Raw genomic sequence first — 25,636 nt, 5'->3', positions numbered from 1 at the left:
GCAAGCGGCCCACATTGTTCTCGGGTGCCACCATCCTGAATGTGGTTAATCTGCCCTCTTTGCGCCTAATGGGCTTTCTGAAGTGTGCAGCCGGAGCAGTGGTTAATACATACAGGTTTTACTCACATCCCCGTCATGCGTATTAATCTCCATGTTGGAGGAAGTAACGATGTGAGGCAGCCCTTCATTTCCTATTACGGGTGATCTCCTAAGCCTCCATCCCTTTCAAAGACTCTGCTTTCTAATGAATACGTTCTACATTCAAAATGATGAATGGTTTCAATTAAAAACAATCTTTGAGAAAATGTTGCTGTTGTAGAGCAAACGAACATACAGTGTTATTCATTTATTCTCTCAGGCCATTGGAGCTAATGTGTCAGTTTTGTAAATTAAATGTTTGTGTGAATGGAGGTGGCGGGGGTGGGGGGGGGGGGGAAGAGCGAAACCTTCTAAGTCTGAGAGCCAAGAAACCTAAAGAAAAGCAAACCACATGGTTCCCTTTCTACTAACAATTAAACAGAGCTCAGAAGCTCAGGGAAGGAAGCGAGAATGAAAGGCTGTCTCATCTCATGTGCCTGAGAGAAAATTGCATTGATATTTATAGAAGAAAAGATCTACCTGAGCTTAAGGCTTTATAATTGTTGGAGGTGTCATTTATAAAAGACAGTCAGACCCATAAATGCATCAATGTCGAGGGAGCTGCATGATCTTGGAAACTGCGAAAGGAAAACCCCACTGTTTCTCTCTCCTATGAAGTAACGAAGCCTCAGAAAGGTGGGCAGCTGTTGGCGGCTGGAGCTTTTAATTGGAAATTTCACTCCTTTGCTACCTCATCTCAGGTGATTCTCCCACTGTGGACTTGCTGCTGCTGAGCCATATGCTCAGACAATCAGCTGTGCTCGCTGCAGGTTGCAAACGGAGAGTTTAATGCGTGGGTCAAAGTACATTTGCCAAGCCGTGGCAACTTGTCAATGTGTGGGATCCACCTTTCTCCCCAGGCTGCAGTCTTAAAAGTTTTCCCAGCCGGCAATGCTTCCATGCATATTTTCATTCTGAATGCTCCCATCCCAGAAAAAGTGAATGGCTTCTGTCTGTCTCGATTTGCCCCATGTCAAGTTCTCGTGTTGTTCTGAATCGATCCAGCCTCCTTTCTCAATATTATCATATGCTGAATGTCAACACTGGATATCAAATGTCAGTTCTAAAGTAGCCATGCAGGCCGTCAAATGCCACAGATAGCTATGGCAAATATTGGATGCCAAATGTCAGGTATCAAATATTGAAATTTCAAATGCTGGGCAAACAGTCCACACCAGAGTCCACAATAAAACCTCTGAAGAAGACTGAGGCTAACATGTTTCGGTGTTATAGGAATTGCATGAAAAGTTTATGGGGGTAGAAATTGGTCACAGGCATTCTTTGAAGGTGCTTTTACACAATTAGGTCCCCCTATTATGTGTTGTAAAGGCTGGAGATATCTAAAAGCTGGTAATGCACTCAAGCCCTCACACTGATATAACAACATCAAATCCATGGGACTATAGTAGTGCAAATGGTCAGAAAATTGCTCTATATGTGGCGTTTTTCCCTTTGAGCATTTACCTTTACGGCTCTGTCAAGCAACCTTTTATCCAGCTGAGCACGTCAACACAACCTGATGGTTGGACAAGCGATATTTTTGTTTCTTTCTGCTGTGAAAGAAGTCTACGTAAATTTACAGATATATTTACACCCGACTTGATGCTGAACTCCTGATTTCATTCCCATGGTAACTTCAGGAACGTTAATATGCTTCTGCAGTCTCTCTGCACATGCAGTTCAATTAGGGACTAAACAACACCTCTTTCCGCTGATTCACCACATGGAATCCTGTTCACTGACCAGGAAAAAAAGTTATTTTGGTTAATTCATGATTCCTTGCATTATTTTTATGTGGCACAGTGAAAGGTGTCATCTATGTGGCTCAATGATGGTGTCTAAATCAATACCTGACATTATGTTTTTAGGCTTTTAAGGGCTGCACCATGTTCATACCTTTATACAAGAACACCTCTTTCCACTTGAATGGCTTCAACATCTCGCATTCTCAAAATCAGTCATGATAATGAGTCCTGCTGATTTTTGCAAACCTGGGGAAAGAAGAGTGGTTGGGTCTGTATAGAAACAAATGTGCCCTTGCGGCCATCCCTCACTTGTTGCCTAAGACAGAAGTTTCTAGAAAAGTCTCAAAGAAGCCAAAGGATTGCTGAGGAAGAAGAAAAGTAGCCCCTTCTTTTTTCACAGGTTGGCTGGCTCTCTATACCAGCACACATCTTGCATATCATTATGAAAAGGAATCAGATTCACCCCCCACAAAAAAAAAAAGACAAAGGAAGACACCAATTTGCTTGACATTTTCCTATCTATACTCATTTGTACAGGTGTAAGTGGGGAAATAATAACTAAAAATTTAGTAGAAATACTGTATCTCCCATCATAGTTTATGACTTGAAACCAGATCTGGAGTGGACTGGATGGACTCTCCGAAAGTATACTAGCAATTCCATTTGCAGGACTGCCCTGTACAAAGTAAGGGTCCCTGGCTGTACTACACCAACTAGATGGCCCATGGTAGAAATGCTAGGCAGTTCTGACAGCTGCTAAGACAGATGGGATGTGGGGAAGTCATTGGTTGGAATCCACTAAAACTCTTCTCATGCCTTTGGGGAATTTCGTCTATTACCAGGCTTGATTTGGAGTGACAGAAATGGCACTCCCATTTGGATTCTGGCTGTGAAGTCATTCAAAGGTCCTGTGGGAATGCTGAGCATGTGTGGAGAAGGACTGCTCTGTCCCTAGGCGTGATGCTGAGTAAATACGCCAGCAGATGGGGAGATGCTGAAGGCAAGCACAATACAACGGAACCCAGGAAGGCCCACTGCACCTCCAGATTAAGCTAAAAAATACAGAACCCTGGAAAGCCATGCTCCATGTTAGTATTAGCTCTGGTCACTGTTTAGCAATATCAGCCACGACTTTAGGATTAATATGAAGGCTAAGGCAGAGAGATACTGGGGGGTGGGGGTGGGGGAGCAGTGAAAACCAGTGGGGGAGCTGAGAAGGGAGTCGAAATGGAGCCATTTGCATAAACTGACTCTAGAGATTGATTGGGCTTTAATTCATAGATAATAGGGAAGTCTTTAACCTGTAGAAATATAACCATGCATCATGTAGTCATTGCTACATACAGACTGCCATGGCTAGGGATTTAGGTGACAGGCTCTGCAACTGAGAACATATTTTAGGATTGAGGGAGACACTCTTCCTCACCCCCACCCCCCAGGAAAACATCACTCTTCGTATTAAAATTCTTTGTGCATCCATCAAGATTCCTGCAAACGTTTTCACTGAACAGGCTCCACCTGCTTGCCCTTGGGAAATCTTTCTAATGAATGAAGACGACCCAGGTGAACATAAGCTGCAAATTCAGCATCTGGCTCCTACCCTCCATATCATTTCTGGCAGCATTTGCATGGTCTTGGTAGCCAAGGTACAATATGTGGCTACCTGGGCATACCCTTCTACTTTTCCTCAGCCTCTTGTGTAACCCCGTACCAGTCGTTCATGTGCACAGACTCTTTGGCCGTGCATTCAGATGCACTGATAGAGAAATGAGTCCTTCATAGGAGATGGGATCTTGGGTGAGGGGGAGCTTTCTGTAGACATATCATGGAAGAGCACAAGTGTCTGTATGTCTGCAGTAGATCTCTTCACGTATCCCTGGAATAAATCAGTGGAGAGGCCAGGACTCCCTCACCCATCTGAGTGAATTCCTGCCATAGTGAGAACCATTGTGGCCCCCGAGCCATCAGAATCAATGGCACTGGCAGGTTATTATTGAGAAACCAGCAATGGAGATATTTAAGGCAATGTCCACTGTCTTTTATATAGGACACACAGAGTACACACACCACGTTGCAAAGTACAAAGCAATAGCTGCCAGAAAAGCTGGTGTAAAACGGCTAAGCTCAAAGGCTCACACTCATCCAATGCAGAGAGGGAGGAGTTGGCCATCGAGCAGGAGTGTCTTAGAGGGTGAACATCGCATCCTGTCCACCCCAGTTTCCCTTCCCTTCCCTGCCTTGTCCTCCTCACCCCACCCTACTGGAATGCTGCCTTTACCACTCTCCGAGGTTGCTTTTCCAACCTCAGGGAGCATCTGGTGTGGTTCTTCCTGCCCTGCCCTGCCCTGCCCTGCCCTGCCCTGCCTGCAAAGGAGGGGGGAAGGGGAACGGAGGCCCAGTTCCCAGCTCCAACTTAAGGGCGAGGTCTCCAGTGCTGCGGCTCAGAATCCAAAACATGCTGTGGCCACCTAGGCACCACCCAGGACCCATCAGACCATTACTGTATTGTTGGTGCAATCATCCAATTTCCCCCAAAGCTTTCATTCTGAGTTGATGTCTCAAAACCATCAAAGGGGACCCAGAATGAACTTCCCTTTGAAGCAATCATACGGTCCTGATGGCTTTCCCTTGTGTGTCTTGTCCTTTCAGTTGAGGCACTTCAATTATTACTGATCTGGGAGACACTACTGGTCTGACAGTGGGATAAAAATATAATTGAGTGAAAGAATGAACGAACGAACACTGCATGTCCAGTATCACTTTGGAACTAGCAGACTGGAAGGGGTGTGGTGTCCTGAGACAGCGGCTGCTGGTGTTCCCAGAAACGGCATCACCATTGAAAAAGACCCTGCTTATTTTGCATCTCCTTGCATTTCAGAGGCACTGAAAGTGTTTGCTCAGGGTCTATTTGCAGTTAACCAAGCAGAGAATGAGAGGGGAATCAGAAGGCATTGGAATAGGTATTGCATTTTCATTTTATGCTTGGCTACTTGATTTGTCACCACAGCTGGGTGGCAGACCATATGTCTTCTATGTAGAAAGTACCATGTTTAATTTCTGGCACTACTACTTAAAATGTTCTCAAGTGGCAGACCTAAGACCCTAGAAAGTTGCAGCTGTTTGTTTTGGACTAGGTGGACCAATGGAATAAGGCTTCAAGAAAAATGCTAAAATCCACATTAGCATAATACCTTTACTAGGCATTCACTGAGTGCATTTATGACACTTCTAAGGAAAAAAAAACCTGTGTGGCTGGGGAATGCTGGGAGCTGTAGGATGTTTTCTGCCTAAACTTGCACAGGTTTGCAATTTTAGATGTCAGTTTAACTCTTTCCTCTTCTGGACAGCTTTTAAGCTTTAACTTGCTACCCTGACTATTGAATAAATGCTGGCTGCTTGATATTTTTAAAAATATTCTTAATGTTCTAACATTTTAATAGGTTGCTATTTCCCCCATTGTATCTATTGATTTGGATGCTATTTCATTGTTGTTCTTTATGACTGTAAACTGTCCCAAGGGCATTTGCCAGTTGGATGGAGCACACATTTCACAATCAAGCAAGAAAATGCAGTGGTCACAAAATAGCATACAAGCTTCTGAGTTCTGCAAAACTCTTTATCTGGCAAAATGGCAAATAAAACGAAAATTCAGGTGAAAAATATCTGATGTTGAAGGCAGTAAATTTGCATTTGGTTACAATCTTAAGATGGAAAGGGCGAGACGATGCAGATATTCAAATAAGGCTCTACCTGGTGCTGAAATGGTTGGAGCTTACACCTGGGCCCTTCCCAAGGGCTGCTGGGAAGACAAGACAAACAAAGAAGCATAGAACACCTTATTTTTGAAAATATAAAATCCAGCTATTTTCTGAGAATCACTTGATCCTTAAGTGAAAGTCACAGTTTCTTCGGGAGGTAGACACAGAAGCCAAGGAACAACTAGACGATTTTTGCATTGACACAGCTGAATGTGATTTCAGAGGATGGACCAGTTAAATCAAAAGTCAAATGAAGCAAAATGGGGTAGTTTTACCTACCAGCTGGTGGGATGTACCCTCAGAGAATAAAGTTCTCGTTTCAGTTGGTTTTAACTCACCTTGAGCTGCTAAACGTGCCATACTCCAAGTCAAGACAAAAAGCAAAACTAGATCTGTCAGGGATAAGGGTGCCTCATAAGTAAGTGTATCCCCTTAATAGGCTGAAAAGCAAAAGAAGATAAGTAAACAAATCAAATCTCATTTGTTAAGTTTGCTGTATTTGGCTTGACATGCAGCCTATTCTCAATCACTTCAGCACATGGCAGCACTGAGAAATATCGGGCATTTTGGCTTCACGTCTACAGCCAGCCAGTTAGCGGAATTCGAGGTGTAGCTTTTGTCATACTGTTGGAAACTTTTCCATTTGGGACTCATGTCTAAAGGCAGAAATTCATGCATGTTTGGGTAGAAAGAAACCCCACCACTCCAGCCATGCTGGTTTGGATACAATCCTATGCAAATTTAAACAGAAAAAAGACCTTTAATTCCCAGCATGTCTACTGTTAAATAATTCAGTAAAATGCAATTTTAACGGGTTTTTCTATAGGAGAAACTTTATGATAAAACTGTGGCTTACCGCTGTATGTATTCATCATATTTATCACAGTATTGCAGAAATAATGCCCAGTTTTAGTAATAATGAGCAGTTTTCAGTAAGTGTACCCCGTGCTTTGTGTCCCTCCGTAATCCCATATTGCCGATAAACATAATCATCATCATTTTTCTTTATATTTGCAGGATTTCTCAGTAGTATCAAGCACACTGTTTAGTTGGATCCAGGATGGTAGCTCAGTCAGTTCTCATGGCCAGGTGGTACTGAATTTTCTTGTCATGAGATAATACAGTTTTCATCCCAATGTTTTGTGCCATGAACTTATGGGGTTTTCAAATCTGTTCCCCTGCTTTTCATATAGTCTGCCTGTCATCTTGCCCTGGGCAAGTCTATCATTCTTCTACATTTACACAACAACGGGTATCGGGAAGTGTCCCATTGGCTCAGCTGAAAGGCAGGTATTTTATCCTAAATTACCCCTTGTTGGATCACATTCTGTAGGTCAATGCCAGCCGCAAAGGCCCTTTCCCCTTCTCTTACTCCTGCTGTAAGGTTAAAAGAGGGGGTGTGTATACAGACTTCCCATTATGACCCACAGTGTGGTACCATTAAACAGCCTCCTTTCTGTATGGGCTTAATTGGCCAATATATGCCTATTTCTATTGACTCTTTGTATTAAGAATAAAGAGCACTGTATTTGCAATGCATATACTGCATTGTGTCCAGGCAATTTTCATCTCCCGGTATTGTTCCTCCCTTGCCTTCCCCACTCCTCCTCAAATTATTATTCCATGTGAATTTCCTAGTAATTAAGTGGTTTGGTTGTGGTTTCAAAGCACTGTAGAAATGACAAAAGACCAACCCCCCCTCTTGAAATTGGGTTACATTCAGCATTGTTTGTCTAACCATTAGCTTAGGCCAGCAGATGTCAGCCTAAATTGAAAAATTAAGAAAAAGAGTGTGCATGGGGTGGGGGAGATGGAGGGAGAGGCAAATTTTGTATCCTAATGTGAGCTTCTCAAGAGCCAGATGGGAGTTCTATATAAAGTGGCAGGAGAAGTAGCCAAGAGTGGTTAAAATTCAGTGTTGGAACTCACTTGGTGACACTGCAGATGCTGATAGCATTTTGGGGAGGTGGGGGAATATAGAATTTAATGGCATCATAGATCAATGATACTTTAATTTATGAGGATTGATTTTGTTAATTCAAGCAGTTCAAAAGGCACTGTTAAACCTTCCGTTTGTTTAATTGACACTGGCTGGTGCTTCGTTCAAGCTGCCAGAAGATAAATGACTGTTTGGAGCATATACCTTTCCATTTTTCCTCTTGTTTATTTGAATGCATGTCTCTTACTGTGATTCATATTTAGATGAAAAGTGTGCATTGTACCAGGAGTACATTACTCCTGGGGTTCAGGACGTGTGTCAGCACATGTCTCCCCCAGTCAGCATCCAAAGTGCTTATTTTATACCCACAGATTCTTGAACTCCAACATGCTCTGGGCAGGCTGAGCAGGTTTGCATCTTTTCTGGGAGGATGCATAAAATTGCCTCTTTGAGCTAAGTCCAGATGGCTTTTTCCCAGTGAAGGCAGCAGTAACATGGAAAGAGAAGGCAGGGATGCCTGCAGTAAACACTTGAGGCTAAAACCAAGGATTTGGACTGTCCCTTTAAGCCAGCAGCAGTCAAATGGATTCAGGCCCTCCACTGTGGAGCCCGGTGGTGTAGTGCCACAGGTACTCATTGTATAACCCTCCAGTACTCCCTGGAAGATCCCCTTTGCAGAGTGCAAGTAGGTGGAGTGTTATGTATAACAAAACAGATCTAGAAATTTCCATCTCCTCTGGAAGCAGGTATTTTGTATAGTTGCTAGCTCATGATTGCCCATTCAGGACAAAGCCATTCCAATATGTTGCCATAGAGATAGCTTGGAACAATGTGTTTTTGCTGGGAAAATTCATAGCCCCATTACTGGGAGAATTTTGACTGAACTCAGAGAGAATAGTGAAGTCTGAGTGGTGTCCACCAACCATACAAATACAAAAGACTTTGGTAAGTGATGGTCTAAAAAAGTTTTAAATAAATAAGTAAAAGTGCAGGCTTTTGTGCCCCCCGATCCCTGGCTGTAGAACACCATGGATGGCTCCTTTTTAATTGTTCTCATTATGTTCCAAGTCCATAGGAAAGGATGCCGGGATGCACCTTCTGAGTACATGCCTCGCCACAATGGATTTCTGCCTCCCAAGAGGCTCGCTGGAGCATTGTGCTCAGGGCTGGATTTTTCTAAGCAGATTGAAGGGTAGAACTGGCTGTGTCTTCCTCCTTTTGCCATCTCTGAAAAATGTCTACTAAAAAAATGTTTGCTGAGGGGAGGGACAAGATGCATGAAACAATGCTCTCATGCACTAGTTTTCCCTTTCTATGCTTTGCTTCACTGACTGGAGCTTGCATGGGTGAGGACACTCAGAAAACTCTGCTATCATGGTTACCCAAACCCAGGACCTTCCAGAAGTGTTGAGCTACAAACCTTACCATTGCTGCCCTGCTCCATAGGTTAGAAAACTGAACACATCTTAAAATTTATTTATGGGATTTATATGGCTCTTTTTAGGGCCCTGTCCTCCCAGTGTACTATTCATTACATCAGCACATTTACATTCTGAGGTTGCCTTCACAAGGACCCTTAAATTCTGTTTTGTGTCTTCTGCATTATAGCACATCTGCCTAGTATTGTGCAAGCACATTCAAGTGTTACTGCTTCAGGTCCCTTAAAGATACCATCCTTCCACTCTCTGGTTTCCTAGATGCCAGATCTGAAGAGAGAAGCCTTGCTTTAATGTCTTTCTATGGCAAATATGCCAACCATTAATCAAACATGATATGCCTCTGTGGGGCTACACAGTGAACAGGTAGACTTCTGATTGTGTGCATTTATGTAAGATCACCAGTAAAACATTTTTTGCCTCATAAAATCACAAGCAGTACCACCGTTAAAAACAAACCAACAAACAGAATCTGAACTTTGGAATGGCTTGCTACAAACTGAGTTAACAGCAGAGAGGAGAAAGCAGAATGAAATCTACAAGGCCAAACTGGAAAAATCAACTGAAGTTTCATACTGCCCCCTAACAGAATTCTCTATGCATCCCTATGTTGTACATTTCCTATGGAGCACCTGGAATAAGACAAAGACAGACAGCATGCTGGGACAAAGCGATAGTTTGATTCACATCTATAGGTCAACTTAAGTTGTGCTTGTTTCGGAAGTTTGTAGGTCTTTCCAGTTAAAAAACAAGCTTTCTTTGCATTTCCTGTTTTCCAGTTAACATTGCATATTTTTCTTCTGTTTCACAACTGCTTTGAGATGAGCTGCCAAATAATGTCTTTCCTCTGTCACTTCCTGTTTTGCATGTGTAATTCCATAACTTTGCAATGCTCAGCATAGTAAAGTGGATTTCCTTCTCATTAGTTGGCACTCTCGTCCTACATCTGTTTTCCGCTCTTTCTTGTTTAGGCTTGTTGTTGGCAATGTATTGGCTCCCAGAAAATGTGAAGCACAAAGCAGGTAAGGAAGTATCTTTTACAAAGATTTACTGGAGTAATGTCCATCTTTTCTTCCTACCCAAAATCTATACAATAAAAGTTATTGCCTACCTGTCTTTCACTAGCCATTTGAACAGTGATGCTGTGCAGAAATTCATAAGTATCTTTACATGCATTTTTCAGAAGTGAACATTTTTATGCATTCCGCCATTGAATAAGCATGTGTACCATTTAGAAATGCACGCAGCTTGTTTTGTGCATTTTGAAATGCTTGCCTGTTAAGGCACACATTTGCTTGTTTCATGAAATACGTGACAAACTTGGAAAGCTATGGATTTCTCGCTGGGGAATGCAGGGACCTGTAGCAACATTTTCTGTCAAAAAATGCACAGGACTGTGCACCAAGCTATGATGTGAACACAACTAGTGTCCAGAAACTGGAACTGGTTAAGAAGCAACAAATGCTAGACAGACTTAGGATGGGACATATAGAGGCCTGAAGAGAAATTAATGGCTCAGCATATATGCTAAACCTCACTGAGCAGTTGATAACTGAGACTCCCAGGCAGTTTGCAGGTGAAATCCTCTGCAGGTTTAGACAGCATGCAAGTGATGTGCTGAGAGTTCCAGGACTTTGAATGTCTGATCATGCTCTGGACTTCCTCCTAAATTAACTTACACTGGCCTGCGCCCCAACAGATTTGCTACGCTGGTTTCAGCGAGTGGCTTGGTTTCAACAGGCTTCAGAGGCTGCACAGATTTGTATTGTTTTGCTTTGCTTTGGAGCTGTGTGCAAATGACCTGTTGGAATTATCTGCCCTGTATGTAGATAGAAAACAGAGGTACAAATGTTTCATTGCATATTCTCCAAACGTTTCTCAGCATTAGCAATTGCAACTGCACTGATTCTTCCTTTTGTCTACCTTGTGTTTTCAACTGATGATGCTTCCAGATCATGAACATCATCTTCCAGTTATAACCCTCTCACTTTTCCCCATCCCTTCCTCTATGTTTTTCTAACTGCAGATGATCCATTAATGAGAAAAAGATGGAGTCACTTCACAATGCCTTCTGGTTGCTTGCCAGAAGAACCTCCCATCTGGAAGCACCCCGCCCTGGCAGCCCAACCACCATCTTGCATTTTTATCCTTCCCTATCATCCGTTTGGGGCTTTATGAGGGGAGGAGAAATGGCAGCTACCACACTTGCAGGCGCATGGGTGTCTATGCACACAGACAAAATGGTGGCAAAAATGCTGAGAAACTGCAACCAAGTGGCCTTCTTTTTCTTGGAGGACACAGATGAGAAAAAAGAAATATCCAGCAATGATGTCTGCTGAGAACATTGCTTAATCCATTTGATTTTTTCCCAATTGATGTCATCAGTGTAAGATGGGCAACACAACTCCCCTTAATTTCAATGAGCCTCACATTGTTGGCTCATGTCGAAACAAAGAACAGGAGAAGGCAGAACACCCTGTGCCAATGTATTCAGGTTTCGCAAGAAATAGTCGGTAAGTTTATTTCCCCAGCAAAGCCTTTATGTTTTAAAAATGCTATATAGTCAGTCCCAGTTTCTTTCCCATCCACACACAGGCCGCCACCCATTTCCTCCCCCCAGCTGTAATTTTTCAGTTTACATTCTTTGCCTTTGATGGTGCTATGCGCCCGCCTGTTATAAAGCATAGTTCATGAATCTCTGGGGAAGAGTCTGTCAGTTTTGCCTAGTTGGCGATCATTTACAATGGTTGGCAGGCAGTGTGTAACTGATCACAGTGCGAAACAGAAAGCTGGGAGCTGGGATACTGCAATATAATCCTGCTCAGAGTATGAGCCAGAAAGACCTTGCTTCTGATTTCATCTTGACTGTGAAGCCACAAAATTAGGGTGGCCAAGTGTTCCCCCTTCCAGAGTTCTCTACATAGGTAGCGACAGCGAGTATGCCTGGGCAAGGGCCCCAGGCCTTCCGAGCTGTGCCCTGGATTTTCAGAGCAGCCCGATTGTCCTCATCTATCCCAATGCAAGTCTGCTCCTTTCTTCTGAACTCAGCAGCCGTGTCATTACAAGGAGCCTTTGCAGGGAGTGTAGCACAAAAGCACCAGCCTTCTAAACTAGACTGCCATTTTTCCTTCCATAGGCTGCTTGTAAGCACATAAGAAAAGCCATGCTGGATCAGGCCAAGGGTGGGATCACACTCTGGCCAACCAGCTGCCCAAAACTCACGGGAAGGACAAGGGTGCAACAGCACCCCCTTCCCATGTTCCCCAGCTCATGCTCATGAGTCTCCTCCAGTCCAGAGTCCAAAATTGCCGAAAGCACCACTGTCCCCAGCTTTCTCTGTGAATTTGCAGAAAGCTGCGCAGCCAACTGCTACTGGACAACTGTATGTTTGCCATGGCCCAGATGTAAAGAACAGCAAGCTGCTCACCAATGAAATGGAGTGCCAGAAGCCTTCCCGGGGATGCTGGATGAGGAGGATCCTTGGCCACTTCCAGTATGTGACTTCTTACATTCTTGACTTCATCCACTCGTCTGCAACCTACAGGGAGTAATACTGACCCAGCTGGAAGGGTTGTTATAACAATTCCTTGCATAGGATTAAGGTTAGGGTTAGCATTTCAAACATTCTAAAGCATTGCCAAAGGGTATTTTATTACAGGGTTTTGAAGATCCTGCATGGTGAACTGATTCTTCTGTGTTATGGATACTCAATCCAGTTGAGCAAGATAGCTTGGATTTTTGTTCAAATTTGAATTCAAAAAGACACTTGAACTTTGCAATTCTACAAGCAAGCTCAGTATTAGTGTTCTTGTCTAGGACTTGGGTATACAGTTTGTAGCCTTTTGTTGTTGTTATCATTGCTTATGTACATTACTATATAATTGTGAATAGGAAGAGTTTTATTTTGTGAAATTGTATTTGCAGTGTTCATCAGTAGCCCTCTATGTAAACAAATAGCTCCCAAGAGCCTATAAGTGTTACAGCTTCACAGCTTGGGAGTCCCTTGTGTAAAGAATCTTCAGTAGCATGTTCATGTTGATAATGCCCTCATGCTGCCTCTGAAAGTGTGGCCGTCCTGCGGTGGCTGTAGAACTGCATGGTTCCATCGTGGAGTGGAGCTGAGCCAGGGCTACAAGCTACAAGCATTTTCACTTGTAGGGAAAATGACATTGTTTGCCACTCCCTGTTGATCTTCCAGGCTTCCCTGTTCCCTCTGAACTGATCTATAATTCTCACAATAACCAGTGGGTATGAATTTTCCCAGCATTGATGCATTGTTGTTAGACAATCCCTGCTGTAGTGCAAAGTATTTCATGGTGGCTTAGTCTTGAATGATAGGGCAATTATCCTGGGGGAGATGAAAGAATGTTCGAACTGGTTTCTTGGTATGGATCATCACAGGTGCCTGTATTTGTGGATGTTCCTTGTGGGGACTGTTGTGATGACTGTCTACATTTTGAGAACTACCACTGGCTGTGATTGGTGACCCCAGTGTCTGTGCAGCAATGCATACACTGAACTTTAAAGGAGCTATCAGTGGTCCTGAATGACTTTGGAGATAAGGATCAGCACCATGGCTAGCTCCTTAAAATTCTGCTGGAGCCCTAGAATGGATGTGCCACCCCACTGACATTAGAACCTCCAGCCTCCACGGGTCATCAGTGTATCATTGCTCCCATGTCCACAAGCCTTGCAAGGGTAACATGATTGCTCCCCCCAAATATTCATGGTCACCCCAACACCCTTGGCCTAAATGCACAAAGGGCCTTATAAGCCAAGCTCTCGATGTCCATAATTGCTGTGCAAAACAATGGATTTTCTCCCCTACTTTTAGACAATGCCTACGGACGACACTGTTCTGCCAATCAATACTGTCACCGTCAGTAGATTGGCCCAACAATGTCGAGGCTGGCTGCGTGCTGCTATCAGCATACATGAGCTCATGATCGGAATGCAAGTCTGCAAAAGGGCAGCCATCATGCTGGGGGGAGATCAAAACCCAGACAGAAAATTTCTCATTAAGGTTGTTAGTTGAGACGCAGCTTTATATCTGGCCTGTCATTGTCAGCACTTTCCCCCCAATGATCTTAACTAGAAGAGCAGCAAATTAGGTGTCTTTTCCCTCCCCCTTTTCTTCTGACTTTTTTTGTTTTGTTTTTATGCTCCCAGTCATCAGCACCTCTCACCTTGATAGCTTGGCACTTTGCATGAGCATCTGCATTGTCCTATATTTTATATGTTAACTAATAATGCAATACAATTTCATATATTTCTGAATGGGTCAGGCAATATCTAAAGCATTAAGGGACAATCCTCTGTATGTTTATACAGAAAGAAGTCCTACAAGTCTCTGTTCTGGGGCATTCAGGGAACTGAAGGAGGAGGAGGAGGAGGAGGAGGAGGAGGTGGATGTGTGCATAGGATTGTACCCTAACCCCTCCCCAAAAGTATAAATAAGCTGTGTTCTTTAACATGGAAGTAGTACTAATTACTTATTTCTTATGTTGTCTCACTCATACAGAAACCAAATGGCAACAAGGAAATACGGTGAATTAAGGTAGGCCTATGCAACCTTGAGCCAACATGTAACTGCATACTGCTTCTAGTCACCTGCTTGGCACATGCCATGGATGCAAGGCCCCACTGACATTGGGACCACCAGCCACCATACAAGGCTGGTGGGCTGTACTCATTTCTGTTGCAGCAGTGCAGAATCCTGGGCCCATGAATCCAATCTGGCCCACCGGGAGTCCTAAGCCTGCCTCACTCTAAGGGTGCCCTGATGGCCACGCTCCTTTCCCTTGGCCAGTCCTCTTTCCCCTTGCCATCAAGCATTTTGATTTCTGCTGGATTTCTTGTTCCCTCTGCCGTTCTAAAGGTGTTCAGATTTGACCTGTGGACCTGACATTCAAAATCCCTGGTACAAAACAGTGTTGATCAGACTGGCAAAAGTAGTTAGTTCTTTTGTTTGCTTAGGGCACAAACTAGTGGGAATGCCCATAGACCTCTGAATATGGAGGGTCATAGACTTCTTGTACAGAGCAGGGGAAAGGGTGGAGGCCATCTCTGTTTCCTTGCTTCTCCGGCCCTGCAAGTCAGTTTTTTCCCTGTGCTGGCTGCAAGTAGTGGAGGTGGGGATAGAATCTGAGCATGGATCCCCAGCTCCAAAGTTGGAGCTCTTCTTCTGACCTCGGATCTAGGAAAGTAAAGAACTGTATGATGTCCTAGACATTTCCAAGTGGCCATAGGATTGCTCTGTTAAATGTTTTGGTTGTATATTAATATACTGCACTCATTTAGGAATGCAATATTCCTAGGGAAATATTTCTGGCAGAATCATTTTCATATCACATTTTAGTCTGAACACAATTCCCAAATGAACATGAACCAAATATAGTCATACTGCATATTTTCTGAATTTTGGGGTGCCAGTCTCTGATAAAAAATTGCATTAGTGCATATATTAGTGCATTTTACACTCAGATATGTATATATTAGTGAAAAGTGCATCAAATTAGAGAGAAATGCTTGTAAAATGTATATGTTAAGCAAACTTGCATGATATATGCATATATTACAAGAAAAGAACATGAAAATGTATGTGTTTTGTTTGTGCATACTTTTAAAAATAATTCATTGACTAATGAAGAAAACTGAGGAAATGGGAGATTCATTCACCCCTCTGATAATCAGAAATTCAACAGGTAGAGTTTTGCATTCTGTCTAAATTCCAGGCCTGTCATATAGAGCTCCCAGGAGAAAATGTTTCATCCTTAATTTTAAGGTAGATAAAATGTCAGTAATATGAACTCCAAAAATACATTTCATCCAACCAGTCAATTACCAAGCCAATTACTTTTGTTCAATAATTGGAAGAGCAGAAAAGCTATACTCTATCCACAGTGCAATGGAATTTTATCTCAACAAATTTGTATCCAGCAACAGAAAGGGATATTTTTCTTGCTTGTGCTAAGGCATAAGCTGTCAAAAAGCTTGTTTCTTTTTCTACAAAAAAAGTTAACATTTTATCCCTTCATCCCTTCTTTTCCTGATAAAAGCATCACATGTCTCCCCAGCCATCCATGTCTTGTTGGGGAAGGGGGGATGAATTGGGAATCAGATATTAAAAGGAATATGGAAGTGATGCACTGACTGAAAATTTACTATTCCAACATTTTTAATGCTCGATATAAGTTTTTTATGCTTGTTAATCTATTCTTTTCTTTCCATTCCTCTTGGTGTCTGGAATGACATCCTAATGCCAACTTTTGCTTTATTCATGCCACTTCTTTTATGTTCTTACTGTACCTTGGCAGACAAATAACATGTTTTTAAGCTTAAAAATGCAATCTCATAAATACATTTCTATCAGAAATCCAGAATCCAATAAAATGCACTAGTGGTGTAAACTTTTTTGGAACAGATGGGGGAATGTGCATTTAATTTGGGCATTTTCCAGGTCCATTACAAAATGACTTAAAGATTCATAGGTTACTAAAGCATACAATTTTGGACGTATAAGACAGTGGAGAAGGCATGAAATCCATCATGGCCCCTCAAAGGGGATTCCTCACAGTTTACTGCTAGATCTGTGCACAAACGGCCTCTCAAAATTCTCCATCCCATCTGTGGGCTGAGAAATGGCGAGGGCTCTGATTTCACCAAATTTCTTTAGGAAGCTGAGAAATTTGCCAACAGTGTCTCTTAAGCAGAGCTCATGTTGTCAGGGGTTGTAGTGCAGCTTTCTTTTATCCTAAGGGTTTCTGAAGGTGTTTTAATATGTTGCCACAGCAAGTAACAAAATCATAAACTGTTCCTGGCAGGCATCAGAATGGACAGCATCATGCCTCACTCTAGAGAAGAGACGGAGTTAGTGCTGAACCAAAATCTGTCCTTCAATTTCCAGGAAGTTTTCTTTCTCCCTCAAAGAGGCTTCCATTTTCCTGCTTTTCAGGCTGCTTTGACTTTACACTTACAGCTCTTTTGAGCATACACAATCACACAAAGTGATCAAATGTGCCACACGTGTTTTCTTTTTCCATTGCTCTACAGTTTCCCAGGCTTCCTATGCTTCCTGATCTGAAAAAAATCCAGTAGGATAAATTATGTCTTCCCTTGGGCTTTATCTGAAGTGTTAAATGAGGCATGCCATCCGTAGATACTGGACCATCAGTGGGAAAAGGGTAAGAAACCCAAACCCAATCCAGGTGACTGTCTTTGAAATTGTCTTCACTGCATTTCTTTTCAAAAGCAATTTCTTTTCTATCAAATTGACTGCGAATGGTTGAAAAAATATGGGCAAAATTTTCAACACAACACAGATTACTGTGCCAAGAGAAGGGGGTAGGAAGAATCAGCATGCCATGTAAGGTCATAGGGATTGTAGAGTTAAGAATGGGTAAATGCATCAGTTTTACTTCCCCCCTCCCCCTACAATCAAGGAAAAATCAACAAATTAATCAACTACAATCAAGTAGTTGTTTTTGGTCATCTGCAATTGCAAGTAGACATCTAGAAAATTTGTTCTCCATCTCATGTAATAGTAGAACCCAGGATCATCCCATGAAACTGGTGGAAGATTCAGGATAGATTAAAGGAAGGACTTTTCACCCAGTTAAACCATGGGATTCAATTCCGCAAGATGCAGTGATCTTGTAGAAGGGAGACTTGGTTCAGCAACAGGATAGGCTCGTAGGCTGGGGAAGGGCCCTTGCTATGGTCTATAGGAATTCTATCTTTCTCTCCCTGTCCATCAGAACCCTAGGACAGACTTTTGCACCTTGTGTTGGACCAGCAGAGCAGACTGGAGAGTCTGCTGGTGTACTGACCACCCCACAACTCAACAATCTCCCTACTCAACCTGCCTCAGTTGTAATGGTTAATTTCCTTGGGCTGTTGGTTCAGGGTTAACATCCATGTCAAAGGAGCAGCTCAGGATTTCATGGATCCCATGAAAACCATGGGAATTGGCTAGCAATGTTATGATGAATTGTAAACATAGAAACAGAGTGATTCAGAAGGGGCCTCCTGGGCCATCTAGTCTGACCCCTGGCTCTGCTCACGACATGCCCACCATGTGCATGTTCAGCCTATTGTTGAACACCCTCACCAATGGGGCCTCAACCACCTCCTGTGGAAGCCCATTCCATACCATCAGGGTCCTAACTGTCAGGAAGTGCTTCCTGGCATCTAAATGGAACTTTGGTTCCCTGAGCTTTGCTCTGTTGAGACATATCCTGCCTTCCTCTGCAGGGGAGAACAGGTCTCTACCCATCTCCGTGTGACACCCCCTCACATACCTGTATGTCACCTACAGATCCCCTCGGAGTATCCTCTTCTCCAGGCTGAAGAGACCCAGGTTCCTCAGTCTCGCCTCATACCCCATCCCCTGCAAACCAGCCACCAACCTTGTGGCCCTACATTGCACTGACTCTAACCTGGCTATATCCTTTCTGTAATGAGGGGCCCAAAACTGAACACAATACTCCAGTTGTGGGCACATCAGAGTCGTATAGAGTGGTAGTAATACCTCTCTCGATCTAGAAGCCACCCTTCTGGGTATGCAACCAAGGGTGGCTTTCACCCTCTTAACCACCGCATCACACTGCTGACTCATGTTTAGCCTGCAGTCAACCAGCACCCCGAGGTCCCTTTCACAAGTGCTGCTCTCCAGCCACTTGTCACGTAACCTGTACTTAAGACACCCATTCCTGTGCCCCAAGTGCAAGACCTTGCACTTATCCACATTGAATGCCATCCTGTTGTCTCCTGCGCACTTCCATAGTCTGTCCAGATCCTTTTGGATCTGGAGTACCTGCTCCTCAGTTGTGGCCACTGCCCCAGTTTTAGTATTGTCTGCAAATCTGATCAGCAGACTGTTCACCCCTTCTTCCATGTCATTGATGAAAAGATTAAGCAGGATCGGCCCCCGGACAGAGCCCTGGGGGGACCCTGCTTGTCACTGGCCTCCATCCCAATGATTCCCCACTAATGGTTACCCTCTGCTTTCAGTCAGTCAACCATGCCCTAATCCATTGGACAGTGGTTTGGTGTATCCCAAAACTCCTCAGTTTCTCCACCAGGATATCATGGGGCACTTTGTCAAAGGCCTTGCTGAAATCCAGGTATACCACATCCACTGCATCCCCTCCATCTAGCCATCTTGAAACCTTGTCATAGAATTCCACAAGGTTTGTCTGGCAGGACCTGTTTTAGCAGAAGCCATGTTGTGTGGCTGCCAGCCTCCTTTCCTATTTAGCATCACTAAGAAAGTTAAACCTCCAGAGAGTTTTGTCGATTGAGTATAGAAATAAAATTAATAGCTGCAGCAGCAGCTACCAATTTAGATGGCTTTAAATGGGGTCTGGATTAATTGATGAAGGACAAAGCTATAAATGGCTACTAGAGCTGATGGTTATAGGCTACCTCCATGATCAGAGACTGTATTCTTACATGCACCAGATGCTGGGGAATGTGGTTGGAAGGACTGTTGTATTCATGTCCCACTTGTGGATTTCTTGTGGAAAGCTGGTTGACCATCATCTGAACAGGATGCTGGACTAGATAGACCCTTGGCCAGATCCAGCATCGTTCTTCTTATGCCCCTAAGTTTTAAAATGCTGTTTTGAGCTAGGTGAGTAGACCGAGACAGAATTGTAAAACAAACTATAAAGCATTTGAAAGACAAAACAGGCCAAGAAAGCCCCTAAAATGGATGCTATTTCAAAAATGATGTATGGTGGAACAGGGTCAGTCTTTTCCCACCACCTTGGATGGAAATGATGTCCTGATTCATATGCATGTATTTACTTCTTTTCCACATCAAGTGATGAATTGTATGTGGGAATACACAATAACACTTTAGCCTACCTCCAGGTGGGCTTCATACAATCATAGAATAGTTGGGTCAGAAGGGGCCAAGAAGACCATCAAGTCCAACCTGCTGGTGGTGCAGGATGCCAGTTACACCATCCCATTCAGGTAACTGTCTAATTGCTTCCTGAATGTCTCTAGTGTAGAAGAGCACACAACCTCTCTTGACAACTGGTTCCACTATTATATCGCTCTGATAGTTAGGAAATGTACTCCCTTGTGTCTAGCCTGCACCTTGTGTACTGCAGTTTAAGTTCCTTGTTCCGTGTCCTACACACTGGGATGAGTGAAAAGAGGTCTTTTCCTTCTTCTTTGTGACAGCCCTTGAGGTACCTGTGGAGTGCTCTCATGTCACCTTGTAGTCTTTTTTCCTCAAGACTGAACAAATCCAGTTCTTTCAGCCTCTCATCATAAGACTTATTTTCCAGGCCCTTCTTCCAGGCTCTTATTCTATTATGTTGTAGCCTGGTGCCCATGAACTTGTTAATCACTTGAGGGAGGGGGCTTGCGGCTCAGCACCAGAATACCCATTGTGTATCTAGAAGACAGCTGGCTAATATTTTATTGTAAACAAGATACTGGATAAGATGGTCCATTATTAACTAGCAGGGCTCCTTTTATATTTACATAAGCTTTACATATCAACAGATGTAACCTTAGATGCAGCTCCTTTCAATGGAAGCCATTCACACAACCACAAATGTGGCAGGCAAATGTGTAAGTAAACCAGCTCTCTTGCATAAAATACAGAGATGACCATAGAACAAAGGCAGAAAAGACAAGCAGTACACACCAACTTTCCAGAAGAAAGACAACGTTGAATGTCTTTATTGTAGGTGAAATGATAAACGATTAAAGATCCATATGGAGTACAGATGGTGGGAAAAGAGCCAACTTGTGAGTGCAACAACATTTAACTACTCCCCAAGTCTCCAAGAACTGTGTCAGCCCTAGTTGCTGAAAAAGAAATTCAAGTCTCAGTTGGAGAAGGCAACACTCCTTGACCTCTAGAGATTGCAGCTGAATAATAAAATATCCTAAACACGTGGTCCATGTTCTGAAGAATAAAGATACAGCTACTGCATCTTGGTGTTTCCCCGCAATCTGGAAAATTATTTCAAACATTAATTGAAGTCCACATCTGGGCACTGTTTGACAATGCTGACACAGCATTTATTCTGGAATGGCAAGTAGGCTGGCTGGGGAATGCTGGGAGTTGTAGGTCTTATTTCTATGTAAATATACATAGGATTGTACTCTAACTGGACTGTAATGGGGTATTTTGTATCTGCTTTTCAGAGGTCTTGTTAGCCACCTTTATACTTTTGATACCCATATGTTTGCTTAGGATAACAGGCTTGCATTATCCATCTGGATTACTTGGATTAATCTGAACTTCATCTCTTTGGTGGATGAAAAGGTCAATTGGAAAGAAGGAAGGATCACAGCAGGGTAGCATAGCTCTGATTTTCAAAGTCAGGTGTGTAACTACAAGTTGTGCTTGAACCTCTCCTGAAGCTTCATGAGGTCTTGTCTACATGTGCAGCAGAATAAGATTGAGTCCCAAGGTAGTCAAGTAGAGGCTGCAGCCTGGGATTTCTGACTGATTCTTGGGGTGGTGGTGGGGGGACCTCTCACACCCTGCCAGTAGAAAATTAACACCAGTTGGAAATGATTGTGCTAGCTTTCTAACTGCAGGAAAGTTGCTTTTGACATTGCAAAGCATTAACAAAAGGTAGCTTCCACCCATGGGGTACAGTCCACTCTTCCACCTTGGGATTCTACCTTCCCATTCCCCTGCAGGTGTACACCCAGTCTGAGCTCGGGCGCTCCTTCAGTGGCTCCGCTGAATGCCTGCTTTGCAGTTTTGTGAAGCAAAGTGTCATGACAGGTCTTTCAGTCTCAGCAGTTCCTCTTGTTTTTACACAGAGCAATAATGTTAGCAACACACGTGTCCTGCTGGACTAGTTTTTCCTTCTGGCAGCGAAGGCAGCAGCTGAAGAAGTGTGCTAATAACCATCTGGCTGTGCTTTAGCACCTCCGCTATGAAGCCATCATTTCCAAGGACCTGCCAGTAGCCGAGGCATCCAGGTCTTGGCTAATCTCTTGCACAGCAGCTCCATATTGTGTTTCCCCTTGACAGGCAGTTCTGGCAGCTCACTGAACACTAAAATAAAAGTGTGCGGTGATCTGTTTCTACCAGAAGGGCTGCTAATCAAGTAGCTACCACGTCTTTTTAAGGTACATCACTTTAATAGGAGTTAATTTGTCCTAGCTGCATATTCTTTATTGCACCCACTAAATGGTCTTAATTCCAGCAACAGAAAATAAGTTGCTTGCCATCCTGGCCGTGAATTTAGCTCTGTATCTTGAGGTTTAATAGGTGTTGTTGCTTTGAGGCAATCTATAAGTAGGCAACAGCATTCTCCCGAGTAGTAATAATCATAAAAAATCTTCCATCACGTACATGTCCTTCTACATGATTAAAAAAAAGAGAGATAAGAACTGCAGCAATAGGTCGCTGAACTCTTTTTTCTTCTTGCAAGGCAATTTGCAGAGGTCAGATTGTTTAGATAGTGTGGAGAGTGATTCTCTCTCTCAAGCCGTCTATCAATTTTGTCATGGGAGTTTTTAATTGCTCTCCGTTCTGGCGTTGCCTCTAGATAACAAGGTGGGAGGCTGCCGTCTGACAAAGGTTTCTCCTGCATTCTGCTTGGGTTTCTCCTGGAGACAAATTGTGCCTTCACTGAGACTAACCTTTCCTGAAAGAAAATGCCCCATGTCTGACAGGCTCCCAAGGGTTGCTGGGACCAGGGTTGGCCCTCTGCCCTGAAAGAAAGAAAGAAAGAAAGAAAGAAAGAAAGAAAGAAAGAAAGAAAGAAAGAGCGAGCAGAGATGAATACACCTCACATGTGCTGCCTTGGGTCAAGACCAGGCATTAACCTTGGTCCTTCTCCAGCCAGCTTCACATAAACTGTTGTTCCAGTTTAACTGCTCCGTAATGTGTATTAACTCCCTTCTCACAGAAGGTGCATATACAGGGCTACATTCTGAAGTGGATTGTGTAGAACCAATTCTCCACATTTAGGTGGGTTTCTGATACTGGATAATCCATACAGTGTATAAGATGGAGAAGAGGCTGACTGCTGCTAGGAAAAGAGGGTGCAGGTCCTAGCTTAGAATGGATTGTTTTGGAGAGAAGCTTCTTGTACCCTGTTTTAGTTTCCTCTAAATTATGAAAATAGCATAAAGAGCAGTGTTGCGACACAGCTGCATGGAATCCATCCCTCCTCCAAGCCCTGTGTTGGAAAGTCAGCTAAGCCAAGTGGAACCCCATGATTGTACAACCAGCAACCTTCTTCTTTGGCATGTGCAGCTCAAACAAAGGCTGCAGATCACATGTGCAGAAAAGGGAGGACACATGGGGATTGATTCTGGTTGGGTGTTGTGTGAATGCTCAGCACACTTGCCATGAAGTCAGACTCAAGGACTCAAGAAACAGGGCCAAAGTCCAAGAAGCTGAGCCCAGGAAATGCAAAGGATTCCTACCCCGAAACAGATTCCTTGCACATCCCTAATAGAGTAGCCCATACTAATTACAATCATGTGTAATGCCATCTGGAAAAAAAACACCACCTCTCAGTGTTAGTTACCCAGCTATAAAATACAAATACTGACCAATGATTACATGATTATCCTGAGGACCTGTAAGAGGAAGGGGGCAATCCATCCTCCACTTCCTCCAAGTCACATGAAACCTCACACCAGTGTCAATACCTTCTAACAGTGATATTTCCATTCATTCTAGTTGCTGACGCAATGGAGTTCCCATGTGATCCAGGGGACCATCTTAATGTGCCAGTTCATTCTAGCACTGTGTGCAGACCAAGCTTTGAAATTCTCCACCCTATGTGCGGGCAGAGAAATGTGAAAGCCCACTTCACTCAGGTTCTGCAACGAGAGTGCTTCTAACATGTTCTCAAGGGTGGGACCCACCCCTGCAGCGCCGCGGCTTCTTTATTTTTCCCCTAAAGTTTTATTGTTGTTGCTCTCCTGCTCCTATGCCCTGAATGCCATTTTGTATTGTCTAGACTGCTTTGGGTGTAACACCAATGCCCTGGAGCACTGGGTGTGTGTGGAAAAGGGGCATTCATAGCTGCCACAAAACACGGTAGGAATGTTCAAAGAAAATTCTGTAAAGTTGCCTTTTCTTCTATGGAATGGGGGGATCTTGGAAATTTTCTAAGGAAAATATCTCATGGCTGAGCTTTATTTCAACCATTACTGAAGCAAAATGTCTTTCTGTATATATGTGCATGCTATAAAACTAAGATTTAAATCCAGCTCCAGTTAGTTGTAACTAAGGATGATAACTCCACTCTCCTAAAATAGTACAAAAGTCTTTGTACAATAAAAGGGCAAATATTCACATGCTTTTATTAATAGCAGGCACGTTAATGTTGCACCCTGATTAGCAGTCAGGGATAGTTCATGTTAACAATTGGCCAAAGATAGGGAAAGCATGGAACTGACATGAGTAAAATTAAGTAAAACCATTTGGGAATTCACCCTCTCAAGTGTTGTACACCCTTAAAAAAGGGTTAATCAGGTCTCAGAAGTTGCTAGGTAACTGGGTGATACATTCATGGTATGATCAGTCGATGAGAGTTTGATTTTTACATTACAAGCTCATCAGGCCAGGAACCGCATCTTTATCTTTGTCTAGTAAAATGCAAAGTACCCTGTCAGCACATAATTAACAATGCTAATATAATACTTGCTACTTTTTTATTTCCCGTTAGAGCTTTGTTGTGTATGAAAAGATCCAAGCTTGAAGAAATTTCAGCTTCCCTAGATATGTATTTAGATAAGGTTTTCTCTTGCAGTGGTCCTTCAAAGCATATGGAACCAAGTTTCTCCTAGCCAGAAACCAGAGATCTAAGATATTCACAAGGGCATCTTTTTCTGCATCCATCCTTGGGACACATATGTGACTAGACGTGCACCTACCCGGACTCATGTGAACCAAGATTATGTGGATGCAGCCAGCAACAATACACATCATAGATATTTCTGGAATTTTTTACAAGCGGAATTCAATGGGTCTACTCTAAGTAGGAAGAACAATCCCTTGAGTATAGCACCAGGTTAATAGCTTCTGTATGCAGATCCATTAGCAGTCAAGCTGAGATGCCCTAGGTATTGCATACAAATCATAGTCTGTTCTTGTCCTATGATTTTATACTGTGCACTGAAATGTTGATTATCATTAAAAGGTAGTATAGAAATTCCTGAGATACAAAGAAATGTTCTCACACTGTTTACACAGCACAAAAGCAAACCAGCCAGTGCTTTGAATGCAAATCTAGGATAAGCACCCAACAGGTCAGAGCTTATGGGGAATAGATGAACTATAGCAAGGTTTCATATATCCTTATTTCTTACACTAGCCTTTCTCAAATGGTTAGTCTTGGACTACAGCCCCTGGCATTCTTGGATGTTGGTTATGCTACCTGTGGCTCATGGGACTTGATGTTCAAAACACTTGGAGGGTACCAAGTGGAGGAAGAATGTGTTCTTGAACCACAGGCTCACTGCCACACACTATGATCAACAGAGACGCCAAGATGTTTCCAAAAATATTGTAAATATAGGGAAAATAACAACAAAAGTGAACCATAAGTAGGGATGTCTGAGGAATCTGCACAGCACAGAATTTTTCCTGAGCACACAATATGGAATGATCAG

The sequence above is a fragment of the Varanus komodoensis genome, unplaced genomic scaffold (assembly GCF_004798865.1).
Source record: "Varanus komodoensis strain SLA01 unplaced genomic scaffold, ASM479886v1 scaffold2, whole genome shotgun sequence".
NCBI classification, from domain to species: domain Eukaryota; kingdom Metazoa; phylum Chordata; class Lepidosauria; order Squamata; family Varanidae; genus Varanus; species Varanus komodoensis.
This window is presented reverse-complemented; position numbering follows the sequence as displayed.